Source organism: Danio aesculapii, chromosome 14, assembly GCF_903798145.1.
Source record: "Danio aesculapii chromosome 14, fDanAes4.1, whole genome shotgun sequence".
In the NCBI taxonomy this organism is placed as follows: Eukaryota; Metazoa; Chordata; class Actinopteri; order Cypriniformes; family Danionidae; genus Danio; species Danio aesculapii.
This window is the reverse complement of record NC_079448.1, coordinates 36,449,482-36,458,080: the sequence shown is the minus strand read 5'-3', so window position 1 is coordinate 36,458,080 and position 8,599 is coordinate 36,449,482.

Sequence of the window (8,599 nt, the reverse complement as noted above, 5' to 3'; positions counted from 1 at the left end):
ATTCAGGAAAAAAAAATAAGAATAGAAATGAAATTTTGATTTAATTGAAGGTATTTCTATTTAAATTTTTATAGGCATCTCAAAAGTTTTTGTTTTGTGATTTTGCTTGGCTGTGATAGTCATCTCATAAAAATATAATATTTATATATATATATTATATAACCCTAATCTGACAGTTCTATATTTCAATTTCATATTTTATTTATCACAAACAGAGTCATACACAGTATGGTATGCAGTGAAATGCTTACACAACCACGTGTGACCTTAAAAAAACAACAACAATAACTATATAATAACGATAAGAATCTTAATTGGGAGAAATAGGGGTTATGCAATAGAAAATAAAAGCAAATATAAACTATTTAAAGATATTCGGTATGTGTTTCGAAAAAAGTACAAAGTAAAAAAATATAAAGCTTATTTGTACAAATAGTAACGTTGAAGTGTTTCTAACAAAGTGCCTGGAGCATAAGAGAGGAAGGAGTGTTTCCTATAGGTGGTTTGTCAAGCCCACTCACCTTTATTAAGTACACTAGAACACAATATATGCCCAGTCTGTGTGCAAATATGCATGTGCAGATGTGCAAGTGTTCGTAAATTGTGCAATGTGCAATAAAAGTGTTTCAGTCCTGTGTAGCCCTGATTGAGAAACCGCATTTTAGCTGCAGACTCTCTGTGTTAGCTTTAGAATAAAATGTTCTATGTTTTACTTTTTATTTAAAAAAATCAATTCCTTTCAATGCTGAAGATAAATTTAGTAATGAAATGATGCAAATTTAAAATAGAAGAATTCCTGCTGGTGTAGCCTACATTCTCACATCTACACCTCACTGTAAAAAAAATAAATAAATAAATTAAAATGAAATGTATTAAATAAAAATTATTTTCTATCCATTTTAGATATCTCAAAGTATTGTTGTTGTGATTTTGTTTGCCTGTGTTAATCTTCTTGTGAAATATAATATTATGACAACCCTAATCTGGAAGTTAACTTTTATTTAAAAAAATAACTAAATTATTTTTTTGCTTATTTAATTATGCTGAAAATAAATTTAGTAATGAAATTATGAAAATTCTAAATAGAAGAATTTCTGCTGGTGTAGCATACATTCTGACATTTCATTTATTTATTTGTTTATTTGGCAGGGACAGTGTACATTAATTAACATTGCTGCAAGTGCACCAGAATTAGCCAGAAGGCTATTTTTCATCCGTTGTCCCTGGACAGATGTTAAAATTGTCACCCTAAAAAAACCATACAAAAATTATACTCTCAATCAAGCATGGTTAAGAAGCACTAAATATACACAGTTCAGTAGATTTTAATATAAATGTATATGTATAATATAAATAAACTAAAAACACCAACATTATGTAATAGAGACAGGAGTAGTTAAAACACATTTAAACAACAAATCATTAAGGGCACATGTGGTAACATGATAGGTAGGTACAAGCTAATACGAATGATGACACGTCTGATGTTCTATAAACCAGATTTTTGTATGTTTTTTGAACATTATAAGTGGTTAATTCTCTGATGCTCCTAGTGACTGAAAAAGCACCCTGATCAAAGGCACTTTTCTGGAGTGGGACAATACACCCCACTGTAAAAAAAACAAAACAAAACAAATTTAGTTGATGTGTTTTTTTTTATCCAGATTTTTAAAGGCATCTCAAAAGTATTATTGTTATGATTTTGTTTGGCTGTGTTTTACGTTTTATCTAAAAAATGACTCACTTTTGCTTTTTGAATGCTTAATAATAATGCTGAAAATAAATTAATAATGAAATCATACAAATAATTTGATTTAAAATAGAAGAATTTCTATTGGTATAGCATGCGTTCTGACATTTACACCCCACTGTAAAATAATAATAATTAAAAAAATTTAATTATATATATATATATATATATATATATATATATATATATATATATATATATATATATATATATATATATATATATATTGCTGGTTTGAGCCCCGGCTGGGTCAGTTGCCGTTTCTATGTGGAGTTTGCATGTTCTCCCCGTGTTTGCGTGGGTTTCGGGTGTTCCGGTTTCCCTCATCGTCCAAAGACATGTGTTACAGGTGAATTGGGTAAGCTAAATTGTCTATAGTGTATGTGTGTGAATGGCTGTGTGTGGATGTTTCCCAGTGATGGGTTGCGGCTGGAAGGTCATCCGCTGTGTAAAACATGTGCTGGATAAGTTTTAACCTTTAGCTGTGGTGACCCCAGATTAATAAAGGGACTAAGCTGAAAAGAAAATGAATGAATGAAATAAAAATTCAATTCAGTTGATGGTATTTTTATGATTTTTTATAGGCATCTCAAAGAATTGTTGTGATGTTGTTTGTCTGTGTTAGCCGGTGTTGGGCACATTCCTTTAAAAGAGTTTAAATTAGTTATAGTTACTAGTTACTTCTCACAAATAACTGAGTTATTCATCATTATAAAAGAAACCAGAGAAAGTTATTATAGCGTTACTTATCTAAGTTTGTCAAATGACTATAAAATAAATATAAAACATTGTACACTAATCTACATTTATTTTAATGTTGTTGTGGGACAATGTGAGAGACAGCCATCAAATTCAACATATCATTAGAAATATAACATAAACATTCTTGCCTTTCACCTCAACGAGGGAAAATCTATTTCCAGTTTGCTACCTTTGAACTTGTTGGATTTGCCATGTTTTTTGTATCGGGGGAAACTTCAATCAAATTCATTTGATTACTCGCTACTAAAAAAGTATTACTGTTAGTAACACCGTTTATTTATAGCGCCGTTATTCCCATCACTCGTGTTAACATGTCATAAAAATATAATATTATGACTACTCTAATCTGGAAGCTAACTTTAATTCTTTTGCATTTTTAATAATGCTGAAAATAAATTTAATATTGAAGTTATACAAATTCAAAATAGAAGAATTTCCGCTTGTGTAGCCTACATTCTGTCATCTACACCCCACTGTATGTTTTTATAACAGCTAAACAGCATCCAGGGGTATGTCAATCAGTTTGCGCAGTGAATCACTGATTGCTTTTAAAAACAAACCAAAGAGCTGTGTGTGTTGTAACTGACTCAACATACCTGCTGTTTTCAGCTGCCGTGTATGTGATAAAACACTGATGTAAGTGTTGCCCCACGCACTCCTGACCTTGATAAGCCATTGAGCTGCTAGCTGCCGAGCTTCAGTCTCTCTATAGGAAATTTAAACAACCTCTTATCAGACTCTGCAACTCGCTGGCTGACTGAGTGCTGATACAGACAGAACTTACAGAGGAGAAAAACGTCTGCATCTACACATAAAAGATATAGCTATTGAGCCATAGCGCTCACACAAGTTAAACGGGTTCAAACCTGGCTTGTGATGTGCCTAGATCCAATTTCCTCTTCGGTTTCTCCCAAATACTTTCCTATTGCTCTCTGCTTTAGCTGGTAGTGGTGAAAAATATCAGTTTTTCTCACTTACAGATAATTGTTTCCTCTATAAATCCTACACAGGAGTCGAATGCAAAAAAAATCTGTCTACAATCCTCCCCAAGAATATCTCTCTGCATAATTTCCCAACCTAGAATTACAGTACTTATAACTTCAGAAAGCACCGGTGGCTATTTAAATGTATAACACTTTTTCAAAAGCAGAATGGCTGATACGAAGTGGCCGGGTGCATTTTGAAGCATGATGATAAGTGATAAGTTATAGAAGCCCATGCGTCATGGTGCTTTAAATGGGGTTTTCTGCTCAGCTGCGCTTGAAATGGGAAAAAAATGGTTACGGTGGAAGTCACACCACATCTTTCGGTCTGCATCACTGCTACAGAGGTGTCAGGTGAGGAGTGCTGGCCCGCTTTACACTCCAGCGTGTGCATGTATGTGAATGCATGTGTTGACAGCTCTCCGTGACATAAAGCTCAGGTGTGTTGTATTCCGAGGTCTTAATTTCAGTGCATTTTTATGTTGAACCTGGTGCACTGATCATTTCAGAGGTCAAATGGCTCTAATCTACTGTTCAGCTGGCTTTAATCATGCTATAATATTCAGCAGGGGGGTGGGGGGTTAGTTTTATAACCTTTCTATTATAAAAGAACTGGGTGATTTGGTTTGTGCATGTAGTGTAAGAGTAAAAATATATACAAATTTTAAAAACATAAATATACCTATAAAGACAAATGAATAGATAACTTACTATTAAAAAGTATAGTCATTAAAAGTGTTGTATGTAAGTTGTTGTCTCTTCTAAAGCATGAAAATACCATAATATGTTTACAGATATTTAAGAAACATGCTAAGTGAACATTGCTAAAGTCATATTTTTTGCTTTGAAAACATGAGTTATGTGCTGGAACATCTATCTTTGTTTTGATCGCTTAAACCCATCCACTGCCAGTTTAGCCAATTATATTTCAGCACCCCAGGTTGCCTTTGTGGAAAACAGCATATTTCATTCAGTCAGTCAGGAAGGCTTTCAAAGTGTGCTTCTGTGACCAAAATGCAACCTCCGGTGGACAGTAACAGCCTCCGAAATGGGACGCAGATTCAGAGTTCCACATGATGTGGTTATTAGTTAGCAAATAATCTAAATATTACAAACGTAAACATTAGGTGAGCAGGTTACATTGTTACTCCGTGTCCTAACAACACACTACAGTACGTGACAAGATATGCAGTGATCAACAATTTGGCTGTTTGCACCAGACCAAACATGACAGAAATCTAAATGCAGCCTTTCAGAAGCACAGAATAGTGTACTCACTGCACTCCAGTCAAATGGTAAGGTTTACAACCTAATTAAAACATATTAAACCTCTATTAACACTATTACATGCACATGCTGTATGATTGATATTTGTTAACTTGGCTTGCACTGAGTCACAGTTTGAAAGTTCATTTTAGAATTTTTAAAGTTTATTTTCATTTTCAAGATCTGAGGTGAATTGATCTGCTGCTGTTTTCAGTTGTATGGCAATAAATGTGATGTAAAATATCATTCAAACTCACATTACTAGCATTTAACACTGAATAAAGCACATGAGGTGATCATTGTCATTTATCCTGTTATTCACCTGTGAGAAATAGAAGCTGTTTCTAAAATAGAAATGTCAGATATTGGTTAGGACAAAAAACTCCTTTTAGCATGGAAACTATTTCTTCTATCATGTGCCAATGCTTTTAGTTAAAAACTGTTCAAATCAACCTTTAGGCTCAATAGTCTAACTTATAGCTATATCCTGCACTTGCTGCTATTGCGCTCCTGGTTAGACCGAAACTGCATTTTGTTGCTTTGTACTTGTACATGTGTAATGACAATAAAGTTGAATCTAATCTAATCTAAATAGTCAGACACACTCTTGTCAATCTGGCAACCTGTGCTTGCCTGGACTCGTCAGAGGAGAAGCCGAGTGAAAATGTGTTTTGATCCAGGAGTGCAATACCTAGTTCAACCACTGGGTGTCAAACAAACTTACATACTGCAACTTTATAGAAATTATAACTTTGTTGTCACCATTTAAAACTCTTAAGACTAGCATTTCCAATTCTATATAGGTTATCTACTGTAATGTCTATTTAAAAAAAAAGAAAAAAATTGCTATATGTATACAGTATATATATATTTTTTGTTAACTTTATTATTGCTATTGTCATGTCTATTAAATGTAAAGTAATATGGCACAGTGGTTTTAACTGCTTTTTCAAATTCATATCTTGTGATAAGTTTACCACAATGGTTATGCTACAGGTTTTAACTAAACAGTCCAGCTATCTTTATTCAAAAGTAAATAATAGTACATTTTATTGATTAAACTTAAATGTCCACATTTACAATCAATAATGGCACAATACCAATAAACTGGCTAATGTAAATACTCTCCTCCTATAAATTGTGATCTGAAACCGGAGCTGCTTAAAAGCCACATGCAGATCTAGAATGAAACATGACAAGAATAACAATTTTATCTTGTTTACATGTGTTGTGGTATTACCAGACATGACGACAAAATCCACAAGAGAAACAGGGTAAATACAACAGGCAAATAGTCAAACAATGTAAACATATTAATTATTCATGCCTCAATCCATCCTGGGAGGAGAGTGAATTCACCTGAAAGGCTTTTTCATTCTTATTGGAACTTTTAATATATATATATATATATATATATATATATATATATATATATATATATATATATATATATATATATATATATATATATATATATATATATATATATATATATATATAAGGCACTGGCTCCACACTGTGATTATCTCTCTCTCTCTCATTCATAATTTCCTGTCTCAACTTAGCTGTCTTATGAAATGAAAAGAGAAAAAGGAAAAAAGAATTCTTACATGGTGGAGTTGGTAACACTTTGACAGAGTCTGTACCATGTTACATGTAATTACAATACAAGTATAACAGTAAATTATGCATAATTATGTGTAATAAAGTAATATATTACAATCTTAATCTTAAAAACACAAAAATAACATGCATACTTTCACATGACTTTACTTAAAAAGTAACTAATTAACACAATAAGTAACTTTATTAAGTGACTTAAGGTTTCATTAAATAATAATAGTAACATTGCCTAACAATGGTAATAAGTAAATCTTCATTTATTTATTTATTTATTTATTTATTTATTTATTTATTTATACAACAGTTCTGTCTGGTTCTCGAATCTGATTGGCTGATAGCTGTGAAATATTCTGCACTTGTACAGACTCTTCACTCTTGTGTATTACTCTGCCCACATAGTGACGGCAGATCAATGAACTCAGTTTGACCAAAATTGCTGCTGTTGCTGCTTTTTTAGGCGAGAATGTAGTTGTTTAGTTTGCAACTATGCCGTTTATTTATAATGATAGTGCCTATTTTAAATATTTATAATTTCGGAGAGACAGCACATCTGCATCCATTAGCCTGTCCTACTGAGCAGAGCAAAGACGGTTGGTGTTGACAAGATGGTGACAGAGACCACATATTAAGCCCTTAGAGGAGGAAAAACTCAGCGTAATTTCAAGCTACAGCTGATCAAATCATTATTAAACTGGTAAGTGACATTCTAAGTCGATCTCTCTCTTTTGTATGTCGTAGTGCTGAATTTATACCATATAATTGTAGTGTATTGAGTGTCAGATGGGACTCGCATATCAGGAATGTATGTATTTTGTGCTGGCCACTCTTTGTATAACCCAAAGTTACTTTTAGCTTGGCCATCTGTTTGTTTCTAATGCATCTCCTGTTTTCGTTACTGCAGATTAGTTCAGTAAGCAGAAAGAAAGAACAAATGCCCGCATGTGTTTAGCGTTTTTCCTTATCACAAACACAACAGTAATCTGGTAGTGTTGGCACTGCTTGTGCTTTTTTCTGGATTAATTATTGTGATATCCTGATTGCACCAGAGAAATACTGGGAAATCTCTCTAGACTGATGGCATTTCATGCCGTTCAGCCTTATAAATTTAAAATGTGAGCAAAATCACCTATTTTGTCATTACTTTAGATATGACGCTGGAGAATCATTCAAATACTAGCTCTAAAGTGTCATGTGTGAAGTAGCAACAGTTTTTGATGTTCTGACACTCAGCTGCAGATGTGAATGAATGGCAAAAGAAAGTAGTTCCTCTTACAAAAGTATTTTTAGACTACCTGTGTTTGATTTTCTTTTTTACATATACAATTTTGCCGTCAAACTGTTGTATAAACACTCGTAGCCTCTCACCAGTGCTGATATACAGCCATATCGCACTGCTACTCATGTGATATTGCTCATACATATATTTTGTCTCCATGTAGAACAGTGTAAAGAAAATCTGTTTTTTTTTAGACCAAACAATAGTTCCTACATCCTCAAATGAGATGATTTTGCATAATTTATTTTCCAAAACCTTCCATCTTCAACTTGATGTGTGCTCACTGCTCAGCAAAGATGCTCATGGCAGTTTATCTGCATTTTCCTGATATTTATCTTAACTCGAGCTTCACCAATCACCACAATGCAAGGCCATTAGAAAAATCACCTGGAAGAAATGATATTAAAAGGCATATCTTAAGCAAGGCCTGCATTTCTGTTCCATCAGACAGTCTCCAGCGCATTACTCACTGTCATATCTCAAATGATTCAGCGTGCCATGCATAATGCATCAGTGTGAATCTTTAGAGGCTGCCAGCAGATTGCCAATGTCTCAGACCGCAGGTTAATCTATCCAATATCCAATGGGAAAAATACAAAACTCCTGTTGCCTTCTGCTATGTGTGGATCTCACTTTCACACAGGTGCCGTGTCTCCTCATCATCTCTCCATCACTTCAGTCGAGACACTGATTAATTAATAGTGCCTGAAAATGGTGGTTTTAATGCACACAGGTCTAGATCTCATTACCACTGTATATTGTTCTTTCAGATGCTTCTATTAAACCAACCGAGCTAAGAAAAAGATAGAGATGGAATTGCTCTGGGCTTCAGGGGGTAATTGAAGGAACGATCACCTCACTTTTGTCATTATCATGGGAATCTGAGATTGACTGCGCCATCGTCCTCTGTGGGTGCTACTATTTCGTCTCGTTCTTCTC